The sequence below is a fragment of the Bactrocera tryoni genome, chromosome 5 (genome assembly GCF_016617805.1).
Source record: "Bactrocera tryoni isolate S06 chromosome 5, CSIRO_BtryS06_freeze2, whole genome shotgun sequence".
Lineage (NCBI taxonomy): Eukaryota > Metazoa > Arthropoda > Insecta > Diptera > Tephritidae > Bactrocera > Bactrocera tryoni.
The window spans coordinates 62,408,113-62,433,267 of NC_052503.1; the positions used below are offsets into that span (position 1 = coordinate 62,408,113).

The 25,155-nt window shown below is 35.1% G+C and overlaps 1 protein-coding gene across 1 annotated transcript in view; it reads right to left on the reverse strand.

The window, feature by feature from the left end:
• LOC120777940 (prolactin-releasing peptide receptor) overlaps positions 1-11,510 on the reverse strand; it is a 123,179-nt gene extending 111,669 nt beyond the window's left edge. The window contains exon 1 of the mRNA XM_040109541.1: positions 10,703-11,510. The gene's annotated coding sequence lies outside the window, so the exon portion shown is untranslated. The remainder of the gene's footprint in view (positions 1-10,702) is intronic.
• Positions 11,511-25,155: the final 13,645 nt, after the last annotated feature.

Here is a 25,155-nt window from a genome sequence, read left to right on the forward strand (position 1 = left end):
GTGCATATATACAAGGTATGTTTGAGGTTATTTGCCGTATGAATAATTAATTATGCGCAAACACATGTTTCCACAGACAGCAATCAAAAGCAAAATGCTGAATCAACACCTACGCGAAAGGATTCCAATCGACAGCATATGCATAACTTCGCATACATATAACGCATATGTACATATGTATGGTATGTATGTGAGTAAAAATGTTTACATACTTACATAAAATTCATGAGAATTGTGCAGCGCTTTGCAAAAACGGGCACGGCTGCATAATGCCACTGCAGACTAGGTGACTAAATATCAAACTGCTGGCAAGCGACGACTTCAATGAGTGCAGACAAAAACACAAACACATATTAACATGCGAATCAACATTTCGCATACTCAAACATACATAAACATTTCAATTTGGCTCAACCGTCCATCAATCGATTAGAGAAATTGTGCCTTTGATAATGGAAAATCGATCGATATCGCTAAAGATTAATACATAGTTACAGATATGGGCACATAGGTATGTATTACAAAGCATATCTGCCGTATATATGTACATATATGTTTTCCACAGACCGCATTTTGAGTCCGTAATCGCGCAATTAACTGAAATTACAGTTATGTGCCGAGTTGTTTTTGCAAATGTTCGGTAAATATAGCGGGGATTGGGAAACTAAATAGTCTGCAGAATACAAAAGCTACTACAAATAATAGTCAAAACATTTATATGGCGATACATATGCACAATAGAGTGATTCAAAAAAAAATTTTTTTTTCGTTTCGGAAAAATAGGTTCCTAGACACCTCTAAGAAAGCCTCTCCAAAAACCTATTCATAATAATTTTTTTTCATTGAGTTATAAAATTCATAAGAAATAAAAAAATGTTCCCGAAAATAATCAAACTTTAACTAATAATATCTTTTAAACGTTTGGGTTTACGAAAAAATCGTAATCGACCTTTTTGTAGAGCATTCAATTTCCTACAAAATCTAAGGAACAAGATATTTTTTTAAGTAGTTGGAAGCGAGATATAAATTTTTCTATCTGATAATATGAAAAAATAGAAAACTGTATGTAGGAGGACCTTCCCGTTACAATTAAAAACTCATGTTTGGAGAGTCTTTCTTAGAGGTGTCCAGGAACCTATTTTTCCGAGTACCAAACGAAAAAAATTTTTTTTTTTTGAATCACTCTAATGCACATATAGTATAACATACAAGGTATGTAGTTTATCGAAACAGTGATAACGGAAAGAGATTTCATAAAATGTCAGCAAATATGAAAGAAAATATATTGCATAAAACCCTCCTCTACAGCAGAATTTTAGAAATAAAATTGGCAACTACTTATTGAAGATAATTACAATTGATTATTTTGACGAGACGCCCCTAAACTTTTAGTTTTCCATTCTAAAAAATATCAGACCATAAAAGCGTCTTAATTTTCATATCATGAACCTTGCCCCAAACACGATACATTTCCATTGAAATTACATGGGATTTTGATACTTTACGAATATTTTTCTTCTGGAACTTTCTCGTTTGTAGGAATAAAAAGTCATATTAAAATGTACAGAATTGAATGCTCTACAAAATAAGTCTGGACAATTTTGATATATACTCACTCCTTTTGAAAAGTTATTCCCGGTTAAAGTTAACTTCTGGTATTTTCTGAATTTTCGAACGCTACGGAAGATTGATTTTGTGTAAAATTAAATTGTTTATTCTAAAAAAATATAATTTTGTTGGACCGCATCAGGTTCTAATCTGATTCTTATCTAGAACAGAGTAAAAAACATGATTTTCGAAATTTCATAAAACTCGGTTGAGGGGTTACATGGCTTTACAGGTTTCAAAAAATCGAATCCGTTTTATTGTCTTGTCTTATTAAGTTCTAAGGTAAGATAAAAATAAGAAAACTTTGCAAAATCAAATCAAATTTCAAAAAATTAAGTACATAAAGTTTCCTTTATTAAACATTCCTTAGTTACATTTGAATATTTTTGTTTGATGTGTCAAGCTAAACGCATCACCTGATAATTGTTCTGACCCAAACAACAGTAGAAATGTCGAAACACTAATCATGGTGATACCAGATATGGCAGCGTGTACCTGGATAATGCTGATGCCAAATTGCACAGTATAACTCATATAAATTAAATTAACACCTATTATTAATCGCTAACAACATGTGATTAATTACTCTTCATGTTTCAGAGTAGTTTTCTGCCGTAACATCAGAGAAATTTATATTTTAGAATAAATAATTGAATTTTCCAAAAAATCAATCTTCAGTAAAAGTTCGAAAATTCCAGAAAATACCCAGAAGTTAACTTTAAGGTATGTAGTTTATCGAAACAGTGATAACGGAAAGAGATTTGATAAAATGTCAGCAAATATGAAAGAAAATATATTGCATAAAACCCGTCTCTACAGCAGTATTTTAGAAACAAAATTGGCAACTACTTATTGATGCAGAATAATTAAGCTAAGTCAACAACCGTTAAATGGACATAAATGCAAAATATTTTTTTTTTTATTTTATTTATTACATTACATTCACCGATTGCTTTGAAAATATTTTTCGAAATTCTTCAGCAAGTGGCATAACAATTTATCATATCTTTATATATATAAATCTTCTGACCGTGTGTTTGTAATTGAACTGCTCCTAAACGGCTGGACCGATTTTGATGAAATTTTTTGTGTGTGTTCAAGGAGATTCGAGAATGGTTTAGATTCACAATTTGATCCACTGGAAAATGTTTTTTGAAATTAATTTTTCATTTTGTAATTAATTGCTAAGTTTGGAATGTTTGACCGATAGATTGCGCTACCATCGCAGTACCCAATATTGAAACCTTAAATTGGCGTAAACGTGCAATAAACAAAACGATGCCAAAGACAAAGGCGACATCTGTAGACAAGTTTTCATAACGTGGACAGAGTTGTTCGTTCTTAAGTAATAAATTGGGTGACTCAATATATCTATGTCCAAATTCAATAGTATTTTACTCCAAAAACCAATTCTTTCTTAACGCACGAAATGCTTTTTGATTCATTTTTGTTGCTTCACCAAAAATGTGATTATTCCTTAACTAATACTTATAATCTAACTAATAGAAATCATATAGATGGTATTAGTAGTACTACCTATTTATCAGCCACAGTAAAACATGGGCGGGTCCTCTAGTTTTACTTTAAGTATCTAGAACTTTATTGATATTTTCAAACTCCTATTAAAACATGCTTTCATCATCATACCGAAGACCGGCTCAACAAAGTTTGTTTAAGAACTGTAATTAATTCGCTAACATTAAAACGGCTTTTGTATAGTATGTTGACTAGACGAAATCGAATTTAGATAATCCTTTTGCACCATATATTCTGAGCTTAAAATGGTTAGCTCTTCAGCCTATAATTGTCTATTTGGCTTTTAGCTTTGCAAGGACTTCTTTTCACAACATGCGCTCAAGTCATAGAAACAACAGTTATCTGCCGAACACATGTCTATTCAATGCAGAAGATGCCCTAATCAGCTGTAGCTATAATATAAAAATATATTACGTCTAATTTCTTTGCATAATTTTCTTTACAGGTATTAATATTTTCAAATTGTAAATTCATTGTAGCGATCTGATTGGCCTTGGCTGAGTGTTTGAAGGCTGCTAATTTACTTTTCACATTTTCCTTTTTCGTAGGCTCTAAGAAGTAAGAAGCTATTCCGGTACAAATAAGAGGCCGGTACTTTTCTAATTAGATAATTTCTTTCTTCTTTCTCTTTCATTTCTGACTGACTGATGTAAAAGGAAACATCAGTGAAGTAATGAAACCAATTGAGTTGAAGGCAATTGCATACTGATAAACTAGTGAGCCTCTCGACTGACGCAATTTGGGAGGACAGATTTCATTGGACAAGAATACCTGGAGTGCTCACTCTAGTAAGTGAAGCTCCATCAGAATTGGAAAGACCGTTTCCGAACCGTTCGATACCAAATGAAACTTCAAGCAAGGCGATTCTGCTTTCCCCAGACTGGATAAGGATAAACAGTCGTCGCACTTGCGATTTGGCTCCCACGTCACTGCTGTCAGTCATAACTTCGAAGTCGTAGATAATTTCGTCAATCTTGGAAACAGCATTAACACCAATAACAATGTCAGTCTCGAAATCGAACGCAAAATAACTCTTGCCAACAGGTGCTACTTCGGACTAACTAGGCAATTGAGAAGTAAAGTCCTCTCTCGACGAACAAAAACAAAGCTTTATAAGTCACTCATCATCTCCGTCCTACTATATGGCGCAAAGGCATTGACGAAGACAACATCTGATGAGTCGGCGTTGCAAGTTTTCCGAGAGAAATGTTTTGTGGAACATTTATGCCTTTACACTTTGGCATTGGCGAATACTGCAGCCGATGGAACGATGAGTTATATGAGGACATTGACATGTCGTCCGAATGAATGAAAACACTGCAGCTCTGAAAGTATTCGTCACAGCAGAGGAAGAGGAAAACCTCTATTCCGCTGGAAAGACCAGGTAGAGATGGACCTGGCTACACTTGGAATCTCCAATTAGCGTTAAGCAACGTAAAGGAAGAACGACTGGCGCGCAGTTGAAAACTCGACTAAGCAATGTATACGCCAATAAAGAAGAAAACGAATCTGTTTAAAAAAAAGTGCTGAGAGAATTTATGAATTTTTAGACTGTTGAAAGCAAATGCTTTTTCAGTGAGAACTACCATATCAGATAATGCCATAATAAAAGCCTGCTTTCGCTTTGGTGATCACTTATTTAGGTTATCTTTATGAGTTTATTATATAACTTAAAACAACTTTAAGGCAACTGTTAATTTCTTTAACATAAAATTTTAGTAGTATGAGGTGGATTTTTCGTTGCATGTCGACTATCTGTACGGATAGTTCAATTAAGTGACTACCCAAAAATCAACTCTGCTGCTATGACTGTCAATGGCAGTTAAGCCAAATTTCACCGATAATTGCAAATCTTTTAAGTTTAATTGAAATTACTTAAGTACCAAAGCAAACTCGTAGGCGGCTGACTCTTCCAGCAGCACTGGCAACTAAGGCACATTGTAATTATACGAAACTCATTACACTAAGCAGATTTCGACGTAAACTTTTGCGCCGCAGCTGTATGGTTGCGTTCAGAGTTAAGTAATTTTCTCCGTTATATGTATTTGCAAAATAAACTTTTAATGCATGGCACTTCACTTATATAATGCACGTATAGGCTGAGCACTAAACAGAGAGCAATTATGGTGAAAGACAAAAATATACATACATATATACAAGCCGCATTGAATACTAGTTTAAGCTACGCGTTCTGTGCAAGCTCTGCGCGGTTGTCGTGAAATTTACCTTTGAAGACAATAACATAGTTATTTTGTGGGATTTAATACCAGTTTTATGCGATCTATTGACACTCACTTTTTTAAGCTCTGCTCTCTTGGCGAGAAATTCACCTTTGACGGCAATAAGAAAGTTATTCTGTGCAATTTTAAATCTAGCACTAAAGTGGGTCTAACTACTTACTAATTTTATTCTGTTTGCTTATGCCAGTCTGCGCGATTTACACCAGTTTTTGTTCTATTTCTACTTTACTGCTCACCACAGTTACAATCTGCTGTTTAGTTAGGCAGCGCGATTCAGTAAAAGAGGGAATGCATGAATCAAGTTGTAGTAGGCTTAACATCTTGATATTATATCTCGATTACATAATGTTGAAAATTTTCTGAGAATATTTAGTTCTAAAGGGTGATCAATCTATAGATACTTTTTTCAATAGCCTTTTTTGACAGATCACACGTGAGTCGTGTCAAGCTCTCATGATATTTTTGTTAAGTATTGTTTGGCATTTCATCATGAAAAGACTCACACCTGAATAGCGTTTTCAAATCGTACAACTTTATTACGAAAATTCACATTCTGAAAAGATTGTGTAATCGGCCTACTGAGCGTACTATACGCAACACCATCTCCCATTTTGAGACGCAGCATTTACTATTGGATAATATTCGACCGAACAGACCACGTTTAGCATCCAGTGAAGAAAATATCGCAGCCGTAGTTGAGAGTGTACACGAAGACCGTGGAGAGTCGATTCGGCACCGTTCGCAGTATGTCGGACCGACGCATGAAACGACTTGGCGCATTTTACGTCGAGATACAAAATACGGCTTGTGCACGCACTGAAACCGTTCGACCTTCCCAAGTGACATCGCTTTGCACTATGGGCTCTTGAAAAGTTCCAGGAACCAAGAAGATCCGACGTTTGCGAGACAAATTTTGTTCAGCGTTAAGGTCCTTTTCTGGCTCTGTGGGTATGTAAACAAGTAAAATTTCCGCATTTTCCGCGGGCATCATTTGAGAGAGATAATCTTAAAAAAATATATGACGAAGAATGTTCTTTCTTTAAAAAAGTAGGGCATATAGAAATGAATCACCCCTTACAAGCATATTTTATATATAATTATTTAGTAAGAGCTTAGAAAGCAATATAAAGAAACACATAGGAAACACTATTTCTAAAAAAGTCGAGTTAATTTTATAGGCAATTTATATCAAAAAATCTGCGTAATTCATTCCTCACCACCTTTCTACAAGACTCTAAACGCACAAAATCGTTGCCTAATTTTGTCTTTACAGATTTTCGCCAAAATTAATTTATGTTACTCAGATTTGTGCCCACAGAATTATGTGTCCCGAATACTTAAAATATTTCGACACTTTGAGTATATACCTACATATATAAGGGTGTGTCCAATGTTTTGTTTTTTATAAACGCAGCCTGAAGCTCACGTTGTTGCTATATACACAGGGTTCAACAAAGAGAAACTATTTATTTTAAATTTAAATCTTATCTCAATCATTTTACATTTCTCTTATATTTTTTGTAAGATTTTTTAATCTCTTGAAATACATTTTCTATCTCCAAATCAATTGAATCCAAGACTTTGAAGAAATTATAATCTAATAAAAATTTCTGCTCTACAAAAAAGGTCTTCATAGTTTTTTAAAAGTTATATTCAGTTAAAATTATACATTTAGTTTACAAAGTCGAATTAATCTGGGAAAAAATGGATACCCTACGTATACATATAGTATGTGCGTAGAGTTAATGTCAACTTGTTGAACTCAAACTTTTGGGTATCCAAACTTCATCAACGAACTATTCAATCAATAGTTTAGCGACAAATAAATAGTTTACTGTGAAAGTGAGCACTTTATTAGCAGTCAATTGGGTCACACAACTTTCATTGGCTGACAGACAGGAAGTGCCAAAGGCAAGACAACTGACAAGGCAGAAGGATTGACACTTTGCGACTTGTTGTACAACTTTTGCTAAATAATTTATAAGTTGTGTTTACACTGTATTTATATATATATATCTGTACAAATACATATATACACATATACTAACGATGAGTTATGAAGCGAAATTTGGCAAAAGTTTATTCATGACAGTCACAACATTGTTACTGGTTTGGTTGAAAGTTTCTTCTTTGTTTGTTTCGCCCGCAAAAGTAGCAGCCAAGTAACGTAGAATTTGTAAGTGGCTACAGTATAAGTTTATACACAAGTACTATGCATATATTTATTTATTCAAAATAGCGTATAACAGTACCAAACATACGCTCGCTTAAAAACCGCAAGGTCGCAATATGACAGCTGTCAAAAACATTTCTTTTATTTCACTCGTGCAATTATGATGAAATGAGAATAGACAGAATTATTTAAATTCTTGAGACTAATAAGAAAAAAAAAAGATATAAAATAGCAAACCGCACCAGTCTCGTTTTATTAAAGAAATTGATTCAAAATTAGCGGACCTCCAAAAGCATTTATATCTTTCTCATATTTGAAAAATTCAACTATATACAACAAATCTAGAAAACAATCAGTTGTGTGATCACCATGTCCAATGATTAAACATATGGAACAATTTATAGTTTGCTCATATTGTGCAATACACTCGAGTTTAAGCTCGACTTAGTCTTTCTTGTTGCACTACACTTAAAACTATTGAGCTTACTGTTTAAATTTCCTTTAACTCAATTGCAACAGACATTCGGGAAAATTCCTCTTAACTGTATCATATATAGTATATCAATCAAAGCCCCACTTTCTTGTGTTTATGGACTCACAACTCTATTTTTCACTCTTGATTATCATAAAAAGCTAGAACTGTTTATATTATCTTAACAAAATTCATACTCAGCGTTTTCGTACTTCTTCTAAGGGAGACCACTTGGTTATTCTTGATAAGCCCAAATTTCAAACAAAGTTTGTGACGGAATCTCAACAGACTAGTTCGTACGAAACTTTTGCATATCTCTCTCATTGAACTGTAATAGTCTCTGACTTTGTTGTTCTAAGCAGTCCAAATAATTATGGTAAATTATAAAAGAAAAATTTGCTCTCGTTTAGCCTAGTTAAATGTAAATTTAAATAGCTAAATGTAATTTGAAAATTCTTAGCCATAAAAGTCAGTACAACATCATATACCATTTCACTAAATAAGGCTTTAAGTACTGTAAATGAAATCTGACAGACTATCTCCGTCATGGACTCTCTGTCTGATACCAACAATTTATGTCAACTGGTACCATTACGGTACCATTTTGAATTAGAAAAATTATGGTCAAATAAAATGTTGGATAAATGTAAACATGTAATATAAACAAATCTAAAACGATGAGACTACAGAGAGCGACTTTGATAGTATGGTCAAGAACAATCATAGAACTGAAATCACCCTTATCGTAGATTATCTTTTAAATAACAGCGCACAAACACACAATTTTTTCACTCTTCGTTTATTATTTCTTTTTTTTTTTAATTCAAGTGAGTCTAGAATATAAGCTATTCAGGAGCCCACGATTATAGTCGTAAACAAACTACCTTAAACCATTGGTAACTCTTCGGCATTCATACAACTAAAGTATCAATTTCATCTGCACGTTAAGAAACTTAGAGGCTGCTCGCTTGAGTCTCACTTATTTTAAGGGGTATTCTTGTCTAGGATTTTGAAAAAATCGATGTTTTTTTTTGCATATCTTGAATGCTTAGACTTTCAAAAATATGACCTGTGGAAGGATTTTTCAAAATTCGACTTATTTTCGGAGATACCGCAGATTTTGTGACGTGGCGTCCGAATTCACTAGAATTGTCTCCTAAACTTTAAACGCGTTTTTCTCAAAACAGACTTTTTCGGAACGATACCAACGATTTCTCAGGTTCTACTGGACCGCTTTACTTGAATTTTTATAGAGTCTTCTTCATAGGCTTGTTTATGGTTGGAACTAGCCCCATCGCCAAATTTTTATTTTTATTATTTTTAAAAAATTCGAAATAGTCAGAAAAAGTGATCCTGAACTTTAAACGCGTTTTTCTCAAAACTGACTTTTTCGGAACGATACCCACGATTTCTCAGATTCTACTGGACCGATTTACTTGAAATTTTTATAGAGTCTTCTTTATAGGCTTGTCTATGGTTGGAACTAGCCCCATCCCCAAATTTTTATTTTTATTATTTTTAAAAAATTCGAAATAGTCAGAAAAAGTGATCCAAAAAAACTTTTTTTTAGGCAGTCGCCATTTTGTGAAACAAAATTTTCCCACTTTTCCGTAGTTCCGGCCATGGCGACATTATTCTAGATTAATAATCCTTTTTTTTTGGTTTCTGATAACTAGGAGGCTTGAAATCATGGGTATGGTCAGGTGGAAATTTTTAGAGACCCCCCACTTCGTCAGCTCATAATTTTTGAAATTTTTTACTTTTTTTAGTTTTTAATTTTTTTCTGTACTCCCCTAAAATTATCAAATAACTAATAAAAAAATTGGTAGTAAAAATATTAATTGCCTTTTTTTTACGACACTTTAAAAATTACCCGAGATTCATGCATCTAGACCAGAATACCCCCTGAAGCTCAGAACCTGTCTAACGTATAATATTAAAGCTGATATAGCATGTATTGTAAAATCAAAATTTGGGGTATTTTGTTATTAAAAAAAGATTTAATACCAGTTTTGAAGTATACTAAAACCGTGTCCAAGATACAAAACATTATGTTTTGAAAGGTAGAAGCACAGCAAGAGAAAAGCCAATAACTTGTGAAGCTGCCTGTGTCATATGCCGTTATATCTGTCATATTAACACTGCCTTAAATGCTTTGGATCCCACAACAACTTTACAAAGCAAATTGCTTATAGCACTTATATCCCACACAGTTGATTTGCTTTTATATTTTAAAATAAATGTAAAAAGGAGTGATATGGTCTTTATGTAAATAAATAAATTCATAGTGTTGATTTTATTGTAAACTATTTGTTAAAGAAAAAAATTATAAAATTTTATCTGGTAGAGTTGGTTATTCTGCAATATGGGTCTCATAAGCCCAAAGCATTTACTAAAGTAAGATTTAAAGGCATTTGCCGTAGGGTTAATAACATCAAGAAAGTCAGCATAAAAAATATATTAACAACTCGAGTGTAATCTCAGATTTTTACTATACTTGACTTGTAAAATTACATCCGAGACACACACCAAATATTAGTGTATAAGCTAGACCATCCATTCACTGATGCTGTAAGCGTTTTCTTAACACAATTATATTGCTCCAAAAGCTGATATACATAAATAAATATGTTTTCTACAAATAAGTTATCAAATACAACTATTTTAACCTACCTTTTTTATGGGAAGGCTCCGCTTATAACAGATTTTTAGCAAGAGGCTATCCTCACAAATTTTTAAAGATTTGCTGCTTAACGGCACTGCGACAGCTTTGGGACTCTGAGGATATCACACCCGAAGTGTTTCTTAAAATTTTTTGGTTTGTCACCGACAAAATTTTTCACATGCACATCAACATTTTCACTTTACGACAGCGGAGCGGCAACATTTAGACGCGTTTATTATGATGTTATATATTTGCGCACGCCAATTTTACATTTTATAGCCGAATGCAAGCAATAAAATTAACGCGCCTGGACTTGCCGTCCCACGACTACTTTAGAGTCAACGAAATTTATGCTTGCACGCGCACGCCAAAGACTCCGGCACTGTTCCTACTTAACAAAGGACAGGAGGCGGACGCATACGCACATAAAAACGCGACGCTACCAGTGTTGTAACAATAATGCACTGGCGATGTTTTTTTCCTTTCTTTTAGCTTAGCGAAACGCAAAGCTGTAGAACTAGTAACAGCGCCGCAGCAGATTTGAACACTTGAGCACGTAGCGGCACTTAAAACTGGCACATTTGCTGCGCAGAAAGTGGGAGCCACATTAAAATCACAACAAAACAACTGCACAAAAATTCAAAGATGACAGCATAACAATAAGCAGAAAATTAAATAAAACCGCATGCCAACAACAACAACAAATCCAAACACTTTCGAAGTTGTTGGGCAACTGGTGCCATCGTGTTTATATGGCATTAAAGTTCGTACGCAGGCACTTGCATTTTTCTAATTCTCCTTATGTCATAATAGAAGTTAAACGCACACACACACATATATATAGTATATGTGGAAGGTTTGCATTAATATATAAATTTTTTAAACTTAATAAATTCTAGTATTTGCATACATATATTTTAACGGACAAGTAAATTCGGTGTAATTATAAATTTTATTTATATTCAGCACACTTCATATTCAAGACTTATAGATATAATGTATGATTAGCAGAGAAAACACTTTTGTTCTACACTCAATTGCATTTTGAATGGCGAAAACTCCGTTAACAGCAACCGTCACCGTCAATGCGTCGAAGGTAACTGAATTCAAGTCGGCGCACAGCGCAAGTTCTAACATGTTTGGCAAATACTGTGTTTTGCCTCAACAGCGGCAGGAGCAGAGACAGCATATTGCTGTTTGTGGGTGGCGTAACAGCGCTGCAATGAGCAGACTTTGGCAAAATAAGCAGAGTATGCTGTTAACAGAACAGAACAGTGAAAACAGAGAATATTAAACATCATTTAGTTGTGAAATTCTAAAGTTGTACAGTTTACAGTAACAGCATTTAACAAGTCTACATTATTCACCTTTAACAGCTTAGTATCAGAGCAGCATTTTAACAACAAATAACGCAGACCGACACTTTACAGTACCACTCTTCAACAGCAGCACTTGATGCGATATAGAGAAATGGTAAGCTGCTCTTAACAGCAAAAATTTTGTCGTTGGTTTCTGCTTATTGAAGACCAATTAACAAGTCCAATATTATTGGTTAATTTGGTGGAGGTAATATGCATAGCTTGAGGTGGTAGATGATGTTAAAATATGAATGAAAGTGCACATTTCTTTAATGAAATGTTTTAAAAACTATATGTAGTTGATGTGTGTTTATGTATGTACATATAGAAGAAAACTTGTTAGAAAGAGATAAAGAATGTGTGTGTTAAGTAATTAGCTACAATGAAGATTATATGTTGTGCTTGTGTAGTAGCAGGAAAATATGTGCAAATATTTTGAAGAATTCTGTCATATCGTAATACTTTTGCGAATGAATACGCAATCCCTGGTCATGGGATCTGAAAGTTAAAAAGAGATACTACGTCAAGTCACTTTATTTTCAAGTCACGGTATTTTGTGCACTGGTAGCCTCTTAAGAATTCATGGGTAGATATAATAATCAGCTTAAATAAAGGATATTAAAAATTAACTGTGTGTATATTCTGAAATATATGTACATATATAAAGAAAATAAAGTAAAAAAAATCAATTCTAACTGCATATCGTCACCTGAAATGCAAAATAACGTAACAACATTTTCGGAAATTTGCAGTGGCACGAATGAAACACGAAATAAAATGGAACATGAGTGAAAAAAAAATTTAATATTGGTTAAAATTGGTTTATATCTGATCGCAGAACCCGAAAATGTTGGACATATGTATGAATGTAATATTATGTATGTAATTTAAAGTAGGGAATCGTAACCAATAAGACGCTCAATTTCGAATTTTTTGATGATACGTTATTTTGCATTTCAGGTGACGATATGACCCCTTAATATAAATTTTAGATGAAAATTTCTACATATTCCTAATTTGACTGTGAATGTCCCAAACACTTCTGTTACCAAGATCTCGCCGACAACGTATGTTTATTTTTTTTTAATTTCTGCAATCGTCAGCCTCTTCAATTAAATGAAATTATACTTTTACCTTTAGCACACTGTAAACCAAGTTCCGTTAACGAAATTTTAATTTTACCTTTAGCACACTGTAAACCAAGTTTTATTAACATTTCATACTCAATAACACTCCTGCTTCTCAGCAAATTTCTCTGCTACCTATACTGTTAACTAATAGTTACCAAAATTCTTGTATATGTATTATAACACTTGCTCTTTAAGGGGCCTGCCTTGCCCAATTACAACAATAAGCAACAAACAAAAACCAACAGGTTTTACCACAAACCACAGAGTTTTTCTGCCGGCTAAGAGCACTGTAAATTCTCGCTGTTAAATGAAAACAAATGCAAATGTAGACAAATATGTATGAGTGGGGCGTTATCACCAGCACTAGCTGTTATCAAGTACCAACAGTCATTTGAGGCGTAGTGAGACCATTAGGCAATTTATACGAACCTTAGTGATAAGGATGCATGATAGTAAACATTTGGTGGTTATGTTAATGACTTTGTCGCTTGTTCGCTGAGTTGAAAAAACATCGCAGAGAGAGAAGAGAGCAAGGAAAAGTGAGTATATTATAACTAGAAAGATATAATATGAGTGCAAAGTGATTGAGTGACAGTAATTGACCAGTGGTGCTGCAGCACATAATTGTATTTATACAAGGTCTGTTATGACGGAAAAAGTATTTTATAGTATATGGTAGGAATTCAACTAAATATTGCCTAAATTTTGTAATGAAAACAAAAAAGCAACAAATGTTTCCATATAAAATTAAGGCCGGGCTCTTTTACAGTAGAAAGAAACTGACTTTACAGCATTATAAGACCCAACAGATTGCTTGATTGATTTGGATTCTTATAGTAACCTATTTGACCACTGACGGACATCCAAAATAACGAATAAAATTACAAAATTTCTGCAACCGAAAAATTATTTTACCAGTAAATTTACCAATAGAAATATTTTTTTCATATTTTTATATGCTAATTAATTAATATGGTACTGTTTAACATAAATAATTAGAAAAGTTTTTGAATTTTATTTAGCATTTCGTTATTTGATATGGTTAAAATACATTCAAAACAATAGCAAACACGCACATGTATGACATTGCGAGGTGCAACAGGGCGTATACGTAACGAAATGAGTGCTTCAAAACAACTCGTACTTTTATCTAATTTATCCATCTAAAGATTTCAAGCCTGCTTCATTACATTAGTACTAAGTACTAAATTTGGTGAAATCCATTTGTATGGGTTCCGAGATATGGGACTTCACCAAAAACGGAACGGTGCCACGCCCATTGTCCAATTTTCACTCCGGCTCTCATATAGCCCTCTTATACCACCATTTATCGCGCTTTTAGTAATTTTTAACAGTACCGTTATATGATGAGTGAGAAGGGTTATCCTCCGATTTCATCCATATTCACATTGTCGGCAGAAGTTTTTTATAAGATTTGAACTCAGCGAATTTGGTTATTGTAGCTTAAGTGGTTTAGGAGATATCTACATTAAACTTTTTAGGAGGCGGAGTCACGCCCACCTCAAAAAAAAAATCCCATAGGTGCTTCTAGCTACTGTGATCCTCTGTATCAAATTACATCTTTATATCTTAATTTTGCGCTTAATCTTGGTCCTTTATACATATGTTTTCGGTTAATGACGATTTGTGGGCGTGGCAGTGGGCCGATTACGCCCATCTACGAACTCGAACTTTTTTTGTACTAAGGAACTCACAAGTTTCTTAAAGATATCTCAATTTTTGCTCAAGTTACAGCTTGCACGGACGGACGGAAATTCAAGAAAACTAAGCACTAAATTAAGGTAAGGGCCTGTTATTTGTCGCAGGACATCGTGGTAGCATGAGGCACCTGTGGGCTAAAAATTTTGTAAAAGTGAGCATGGCCCTGCTCTTATTAAATTGGATGATAATTCCGCACACTCCCCATACTGTTTAAAACTACTAGTATTTTCCAATGATATGATTTCTATTTAAAAAACAAACAAGTTCTGAATAAAAAATTATTCAAATAGCCGCCATGAAATAGCCAAACTTTTCTGGCAATAATTCGGTTGTAGCGCGTGCTATGCGGTACGTAGCCCCATCTTGTTGGAACCAGATGTTTTCAAGATCAAGTTCTTCGAATTGCGGCTTTTATAGTTGGTTATCATCGATTTATACCGCTCTCCATTGACAGTAACGGTGTCACCGATTTCATTTCGAAAGAAGTATGGACCGATGATTCCACCAGACCAAAAACCACACCAAACTGTCAATTTAGGTGAATGTAATGATTGTTTATAAATAATGTGGGCATTTTCTTCGCACCAGAAGCGACAGCTTCGTCTGTTTACCGCACCACTCTGATGATAGTAAGCTTCAACGGAGAAAATGATTTTCTTAAAAAATGTTTATCGTTTTCAAGTTGTTCCAAGGCAAAATCAGCAAATTCACGACATTTACGGTGGTCCAATGGCTTCAAATCTTGAGTGAGAACAATTTTATTCCGATGCAAGCCAAAATCTTCTCTCCAATCAAGCCAGGTTCTCGTATGAAGCAGCTCCAACTGCGATCTTCAGCAAAGTTTGCGTAAACAGCAGAAATATTTTCATTACTTCGAGCGGTTCTTTGTCATATTGGTGGACGATGATTACGACCATAAAATGGCAAACGCGCACGAAGAGTTGCAATTGGCGAACTATTATTTTGGCAATAAAAATGAATGATTTGTACACATTGTTCTTGTGTATATCTTTCCACGATTAAATTGTAAGCAAAAACAATTACAGAACATGATATATTAAAAGTGGCCAAAACTACGCTTAGAAATTATACCATTACATTTTACCACCCAACTCGTGACATTAATTACATGGCTTAGCGCTGAATTAGAATGGAATTGGCCTACACCTCATCTCTCTAATATAGTGAATTTCAATCCCCTGGTTGACGTTTTCCACATCAATTTAATATTTTTTTAAATTTAGCCAATTCGGTTTAGTTTATCTGAAATACATAATCTCAATTAACAATCTCTTTAATATAATTTTAGCTGACGCTAACTAGAATATATAAGTCCATGTGTATGTTCAAAATATAATAAGTCAAGAAGATATCAAATTTGACTCTAACTTTTTCACGATTTCATCGAATAATGGATGCTTAAAAGCAACCTGTTTTTATTCTAATATAAAGTTTTGCCTATAAGTAAAAGAATTTCGCTTGCTTTGATTTCTGCAAAAATATATTATATGGTATGATTCTGCTTAAGAAAAAATATTTTATAAGTTTCAGGCTTCTACTACAAGTGGTGGATTTTACACAAAATTAAGCGCAGATTCATGTTGGTTGATAAATTACCTTTCAAACGATGCCAAAGATAATTATACGCTATATAATCAATTGCCGATTCATTCTCAAAAGTGCTTCGCTGCCAAAAAAATAATGCTGTGCCCAAAAAGGTGACATTGTATTTATTTTGAAAATTCTTTATTTATTCTTCCAAATCAATTTCATCCCCTTCAAAGTAATCCCCTCCCGATGCAATGCACTTATGCCAACGGATTTTCCAATCTTCGAAACACTGGTTGTAGTCACTTGCCGGGATGGCCTTCAGTTCCGTCTTCGCTGCGGCTTGAATCTCCTCTATCGTATAAAAACAGTGTCTCCGGAGCGGTCTTTTGAGCTTGGTGAACAGCCAGAAGTCGCACGGCGCCAGATCAGGTCAATACGATGGTTGCGGAACGATATGGGTTGAGTTTTTGGCGAAATGATTACGAATTACGAGGGCAGTATGGGATGGTGCATTATCGTAGTGTAAAAACCAAGAATGGTCTTTCCACAATTCCGGCCTTTTTAGGCGAATAGCGTTACGCAAACGACGCATAACGTTCAAATAATATTCCTTGTTGACTGTTTGACCGGTTGGAAGGAATTCATAATGCACAACACCACGATAATCGAAGAAAACAGTCAACATGACCTGGATTTTTGAGCGACTTTGGCACGATTTTTTTGGTCTCGGCTCTCTTTTGGCACGATATTCGCTCGATTGATCGGTTGTTTCGGGGTCGTAAGCATAGATCCAAGTCTCATCGCCAGATATAATGCGTTTCATGACACCCTGGTAGTCGGAAAGCATCGTTTCACACATTTCAACGCGACGCCTTTTTTCCAAAAGATTCAATGTTTCCGGTACCAATCGAGATTTGACGCGCTTGAGTCCTAAAACATCCTTAAAAATGGTATTGGCTGAGCCTTTCGATATGCCAACTTCATCAGCAAGGTCTCTAATTGTTCATCGATGGTTTTTCAACACCAAATCTTTGATTTGTTAAACGTGAGCTTCGTCGGTTGAGGTTGATGGTCGCCCTGGACGCTCTTCACCTTCGACACGTTCACGGCCGGCTTGGAACTCACTACACCAATTATAAACATTTTTTTTAGACATAGCCTCATCACCAAAGGCTTTCTGCACCATCCTCAACGTATTCGCAGCCGAAAATTGATTCCGTAAACAAAATTTAATGCAAATTCTTAGCTCAACAAATTCCGACATCGCAAAGAACGAAAAACTCAATTTTGCAGCTCACAAACCGACACGTATCTCAAACACTAATGAATATTTTGACATGAAATTTGACATAAATGTGACTGACAATACTACCAACCTAAAAAAAAAATAATTCTCCAAACCCTTCGACGCGCGCAGTTTAAATTCAAATGTCACCTTATTTTTTGGGCACAGAGTATATCTTCTTCTTAATTGGCGTAGACACCGCTTACGCGATTATAGCCGAGTTAACAACAGCGCGCCAGTCGATTCTTCTTTTCGGTACGTGGCGCCAATTGGATATTCCAAGCGAAGCCAGGTCCTTCTTCACCTGGTCCTTCCAACGGAGTGGAGGCCTTTATCTTCCTCTGCTTCCCTCGGCGGGTACTGCGTCGAATACTTTGAGGGCTGGAGTGTTTTCGTCCATCCGGACAACATGACCTAACCAGCGTAGCCGCTGTCTTTTAATTCGCTGAACTATGTCAATGTCATCGTAAATCTCGTACAGCTCATCGTTCCATCGAATGCGATATTCGCCGTGTCCAATGCGAAAAGGACCATAAATCTTTCGCAGAACTTTTCTCTCGAAAACTCTCAACGTCGACTCATCAGTTGATGTCATCGTCCAAGCCTCAGCACCATATAGCAAGACGGGAATTATGAGTGACTTATAGAGTTTGGTTTTTGTTCGTCGAGAGAGGACTTTACCTTTCAATTGCCTACTCAGTCCAAAGTAGCACCTGTTGGCAAGAGTTATCCTGCGTTGGTATTCCAGGTGGACATTGTTGGTGGTGTTAATTCTGGTTCCCAAATATATGAAACTATCTACAACTTCAAAGTTATGACTGTCAACAGTGACGTGAGAGCCAAGTCGCGAGTGCGACGTCTGCTTGTTTGATGACAAAAAAAAAAAGATATTTCGTAAAGGAGGCACTACCAGACCCATTTGCTTTGCTTCCTTGTCCAGTGTGAAGAAAGCAGAACTAACGGCGCGGGTGTTGAGGCCGATGATATCAATATAGTTGCATATACATATAGTATAACAAAATCAGTGCTACAATTTTAGCCTATGATATCCTCAGTTCGAAAATAATAATCATACCCTGATGAGGATATAAGTATTAAGTTCCCTAGTTTCCCAAAAGGAAACGTTTCATACTCTATATACGATGTGACAAAAAAGTACCCGGAAATAGTAAATAAAACACAAAACATTTAATTATTAATGAAGATTTGCTTTCTCACCCTCAAATTAATCCCCCCCAGTTGTAATACACTTATGCCAACGATTTTTCCAGTCCTCGAAACACTTTTCGTAAGCACTTTTTGCGATGGCCTTCAGCAACCTTTAGCGAATTTTATTTTATCTCTTCGATCGACCGAAAACGGGTTCCCTTACGATGGTAGTTGCCCTTACGATGATGGCAGTTGCCTTGCTTACATGTTGAACTCATAAACTCGTGCCTCATCGGCAGTGTAATGCTCTCCATGAATATGGTAGTTAGCACGATCAAGTGTGTCCAAAGAGACCAGTTTACGATACTCTTTTTGAAAAATAAATGCTCCTTTCTCGGAACGAGTCAAGCAAGAACACGTTTCATACCCAAAATATCCATAAAAATCAATCGAATGGCCTCGCGAGTGATGTCAAAGACAATATTCTTCACTTTTTAATAACATCAGTTCAAGAGATTGAAAGTCGTCCAGAACGAGGCATGTCTTCAACGAACTCTCGATCGTCTTTGACGGCTTTGTACCACTCGTAGATTTGTGTTTTTGATAAGACTGATTCATCGTAAGAAGTCGAAGTTAAGGCTTTTTCTTAGTTTAACCTTTTTTCATTGACTCTTTTTCCTATAATCGTGGCAGTATATTTATATTCTAAATAACTCGTACCAAGCAGGAAAAGTTTTTCAACGGAGCAAAAATTTTTGGTATATCCATTCATATACTATACGATAGGTGTATACGTACGGTTATGTAACGGCGTGTAAATAATTACAGTTATTTCCAAATACATTTTTTCGAAGTAATCAAAATACTAGTCAAAGCTTTTCAGTATTTGCAAGCAAACTTTCTAACTACCAACAGCTGTTAAAACCCGCACACATGCATACATACATACACCCGCAGCATACTATTACCCATGCACTCACATACATAAACCCCCGCCAAAGCAGCACGATTTCAATATTTTTGCAATAAAATCAATATTTATATTTCCGACAACGAAGCTTGCGCTCTTCCCCCCGCCCACGCCCAACTATCGACACTATTTACTTAGCGTAACTTCTACTCACTTTGCTACTCGCTAGTCGCTGCTGGCGAGCAAACTTTGCTAACTTTTACAAAAAGCAACAAACAATAATAATCAAGAATTGGAATGTCGCTACTTTGAACACGATTGTCGTAAACACTTTCTTAGCTAACGTTGCGCGTGGTGAGAGACGCTTGCGGGGAAGGTACGCTGTTATGAAAGAGTGAAGGGAATTTTATTAGTAAATACTTAAATAGAAAAAGTTTGCAGTTTTCTTAGTTGTTGTGTAAATTTAAATGGTACAAGTCAACTAAAGTGCACCAGCGATTTGGTGTGTGATATTTGCGCTTAAGCGCCGTAAAGTATGCAGTCAACTTAAGGGAGCCCAAGAAAGTTGTGAATTAAGTGAAAAGTAGCGTTATTTAGTATATAGAATAAAGTCTTGGTGTGGTTTACTGAAAAATATAAAAACTTCAGGAGAACTGGGAGTTTGTTAAAGGGTTGCCATTTATTCTTAAAATATATAAAAAAATGCAAAACAAAAAAATTATAATACAGCATACTTAACTGTAATTTAGTTTAAATTTAATTTTCACCCGGCTTACCATAGCATAAAATAAAAAGAATAATTCATAATTTAAATGAAATGAATTATAGACAGAACCTTAGCAAAAAATATAATATAAATTGAGCAAGCTCGAACTTATCCTTAAAACAAGTAAGGAAGGGCTAAGTTCGGGTGTCACCGAACATTTTATACTCTCGCATGGTAAAGTGATAATCGAGATTTCATAATACGTCATTTACATATTTTTCAAACACCGAATTTTTGTAAAGTTTTATTCCGCTATCATCATTGGTTCCTAATGTTTATACTCGTATTATACAGAGAAGGCATCAGATGGAATTCAAAATAGCGCTATATTGGAAGAAGGCGTGGTTGCGAACCGATTTCATACATGTCATCAGGGTGGTAAGAAAATATTATATACCGAATTTCATTGAAATCGGTGGAGTAGTTCCTGAGATATTGTTTTTGGTCCATAAGTGGGCGACGCCACGCCCGTTTTCAATTTCTAAAAAAAGCCTGGGTGCAGCTTCCTTCTACCATTTGTTCCGTAAAATTTAGTGTTTCTGACGTTTTTTGTTAGTCGGTTAATACACTTTTAGTGATTTTCAACATAACCTTTGTATGGAAGGTGGGCGTGGTTATTATCCGATTTCTTCCATTTTTGAACTGTATATGGAAATGCCTGAAGGAAACGACTATAGAGTTTGGTTGACATAGCTATAGTGGTTTCCGAGATATGTACAAAAAACTTAGTAGGGGGCGGGGCCACGCCCACTTTTCCAAAAAAATTGCGTTCAAATATGCCACTCCCTAATGCGATCCTTTGTGCCAAATTTCACTTTAATATCTTTATTTATGGCTTAGTTATGACACTTTATAGGTTTTCGGTTTTCGCCATTTTGTGGGCGTGGCAGCAGGCCGATTTTGCCCATCTTCGAACTTAACCTTCTTATGGAGCCAAGAAATACGTGTACCAAGTTTCATCATAATATACCAATTTTTACTCAAATTACAGCTTGCACGGACGGACGGACGGACAGACGGACGCACAGACTGACGGACGGACAGACAGACATCCGGATTTCAACTCTACTCGTCACCCTGATCACTTTGGTATATATAACCCTATATCTGACTCTTTTAGTTTTAGGACTTACAAACAACCGTTATGTGAACAAAACTAGAATACTCTCCTTAGCAACTTTGTTGCGGGAGTATAAAATAATCTAAGAAGTATATTAAGGTGCTGTAATTTTATTATCTCAAATATTATCGCATATCTGAAATCCAACAACACAGCGTTTAAATAAGTCAATCCAAAATAAATTATTTCTTGTAGCGCTGCCATAAATTCTGTTACAAGTTGAGGTCAAAATTAAACTTATTACATTTATTTAAAATTAAATAAATTTTTTAATAATCCATACACATACTCAACGAGCGATGGAAATTTTTTTCGAAATACTCACCTTTTACTATCGCACAAGCCCTCAAACGATTTGGCCATCGTTCAGTAGCGGCATGCAGAGTTTCTACTGGTTTTAACTGCGCTGCTCGCACCAACGAATTTTTCATACTCTCCAAATTTCTAAGGAGTATTCGATAGACCATTTCTTCAACTCTGACAACAAAGATAGTATTGCTTAACTGCTTTACCAATCAGTCTATAATATCCAATTGGTACACTTTTACCCAGTTTCAAATCTTTTTGTTTTCAATGGTGAAGAGATGTAACGTCTTTGTAGGGAAGCCCCACTAAACTATCACCACGTTGAAACCTTAGAACAACATTTTTGCATCTTTAGCAGTGTCTGGATAGATTTTGGGAAAAAGGATTGATTGGAATCGTTGTATTTTATGGATACTAGTTGCGAAAGCAGAGCCCTGTAATTGTATTCCATACATCCATATTGGTTTCATAACTGAATTCTATATAAGGGTTTTATGATCCAAGCATAGATTTGAATTTTTACCAAATAACCAATTTAGGCAGGTGGTTTTATGTTTGAGGTGCTGTATTTTCTCAGAAATGCGGCTCTTCTAGGTCAAACGCCTAACTAGGTGAACGCCAAGGTATTTACCTTCGCTTGCTTAAGGGATTGTGCCGTTGTTTAAATTCAATGTTAGGCATGTTGCTGTCTTTAAAGCGAATGTGAGTTTTAAATGATTTCCTAATGTGTTTGTGGTTTTTAATCAGCACTTGCTTCTACATAAAAAGTCGTTTGCGAATGTTGAGGTTCGTACTTTTCAATTCGTCGGAATGTCTGCGGTAAATAAGACATACAGTATTGGGCCCGATGCCTTGAGGGAATCCAGCCGTACTCTGAATACTACTCTGAGATGAATTTATTAACTTTAACTGCAAAAAACTTGTTAAGTAGTAAGCTATGTTATGAACAACTGATCGAAGTTCTTTAGTAAAGTTATTTTAAATTTTATTAATTGCTTGAGCCATATCAAGAAATCTTCAACTTCTCTTTATTCATCGTTTTTTTATACTTTTTCTCTGAGATGAAGTTGCACACTCTTTGGAAATAATCCTCTGTACAATGTGAGGTGTGCCGTAATTGGTTGAAATACTTCGCAAAGATTACATGCAAAACAGTTTGCCTTTTCTTCTTCGGAATTTGCCGGTTTTTTTATACCAATTTCTACTGAGGGCTTCAAATGTTCTTGGCCTTCTATAATGAGTTTTTTCGAGAAGAGTTCAGCACCAAAGTAGAAATGCATTTTTTAAGTGCGCTTATTCTTCACCGCTTAAAGCTTAAAGAAAATAACGGCATTATTTGTTTTCATATATGTAATAGATTATTTTGGATAAATTTAATCTATTAATTTCGAGATAAAAATTAAAAAAAAAGGAATAATTGTTTTAAGACTAATTTGGTAGAAATTTCTATTATTAGTGCATGTTATTCTTGAAACTAATATGTCTGTATTTATACCAATGATTTATTTCTTTCAGCACTCTTAAAAGTTTTTTGAATTCAATATTATTACTAGAAAAGTGGTACTATTTTTTACTTACTTCAAAAATTGATATCCATATTAAACAATACCTTCCTCGTAAGCCGCGAGTGTTTGTGCATAAGAATTTTCGTGTGTTTAAACTTCTTTTCAAAATGCGCTCCAATTTTCGTGAAACCGCCAACATTAACTATTGTTATTTTAGCCACCTTGTATGACTGTACAAGCTGCCACTGGTCGCCTCGCATATGTGAATCGCTTGCTCCGTTATGTTTACTACCGCTTGTGACCGTTAAAGGTGCGATTTTTATTTCCCAGGTAAACATTGCTTTACACCCCACCTTCACTATTTCGCAAACTACTGGCAATACTCGTACTAAAGTTCCCTTGCTGTCATTACTACGAAGCAACGGTTTATTCATACATATATTTTGTTACTTTCACATGTTATCCTAAGTGTAAATTTCGTTAACCAGCTCTTTATTGACGAGTTGGGCTATTTTGTTGGCTCCAGAAAAAATAAGTTTCTATTTCTTCAGCAAACGATATGAGAGAGCAATTTTCTATATAACCCACGGAACATCATGTTAAGTTATATATTTGCTATGAACTGGAAATCCGCTTTTTCTATCAGTTAAAAATAATTATTTCTCTTTCTCAGGCATTAATTATCTTACCACAAATATACATCTAGTTTGACTTTCGAAAATTCCGAAGAATTTAGCGAAATCAACGAATTTGTATCCGATTAGCTGGTATTATCATATTATCCATACAGCCTACTCGATGGACTTAAAATCCGCTTAACTTCGTGGATTCGTGCAGTTCATGGTAGTAGTCTGGTAACTTATGCCTATTTTCATGACTTGTTTAGAGGGTGGTTTTTTATAGCAAAATAAAAATAAAGTGTTTTTATTTACATATTGAAAATAAAAATAAAAAAAAATATTATTTGAAAAAATTTAATACTTTATTACTAATACGAGGGCTGCTATATATATTCTGGCCTAAGGCAACACTAAGTGTTGCCAGGTGCAATCTGACATTTCCATTGGAAAGTTTGACATTTTTTAGCATAACATCACTCAGAACGTTTTGTCATTTAATCGTGAATTGTTTTGTATTTGCAGGGAATTAAAAATTCATCTCGGCCAAAAAATGGAATTAACTCGTAGGAACATTTTCGTGCGATCATTTTTCACAACTTTCGATGTGGATTATCACGACAAGAGTGCATCGATGAACTAAAATCTATGTATGGCTATGAAGCACCATCTTATAGCACTGTGAAAAACTAGTATAGCGAATTCAATCGTGGCCGACGCTCGCTCAAAGACGAATTTCGTGAAGGTCGTCCAAAAACAGCCGTTGTGCCAGAAAACATCGATGCCGTACGTGAACTGATAATGCAAGACCGTCATGTAACATACCTTCAGATAGAGGCATGCCTATGGATTTCTCCCACCAGCATACATTCGACATTGCATGAACGCCTGGCCGTAAAAAAGGTTTGTTCTCGTTGGATCCCGCACAATTTGACAATCACTCAAAAAAATGCTCGTGTGGATTGGATTTGAAAGAAATCGGTTCAGTAGAAAGAAAAATTAGGACCCGGGCCGACCAGAAAAACAATGTTTTGAGAAAAAC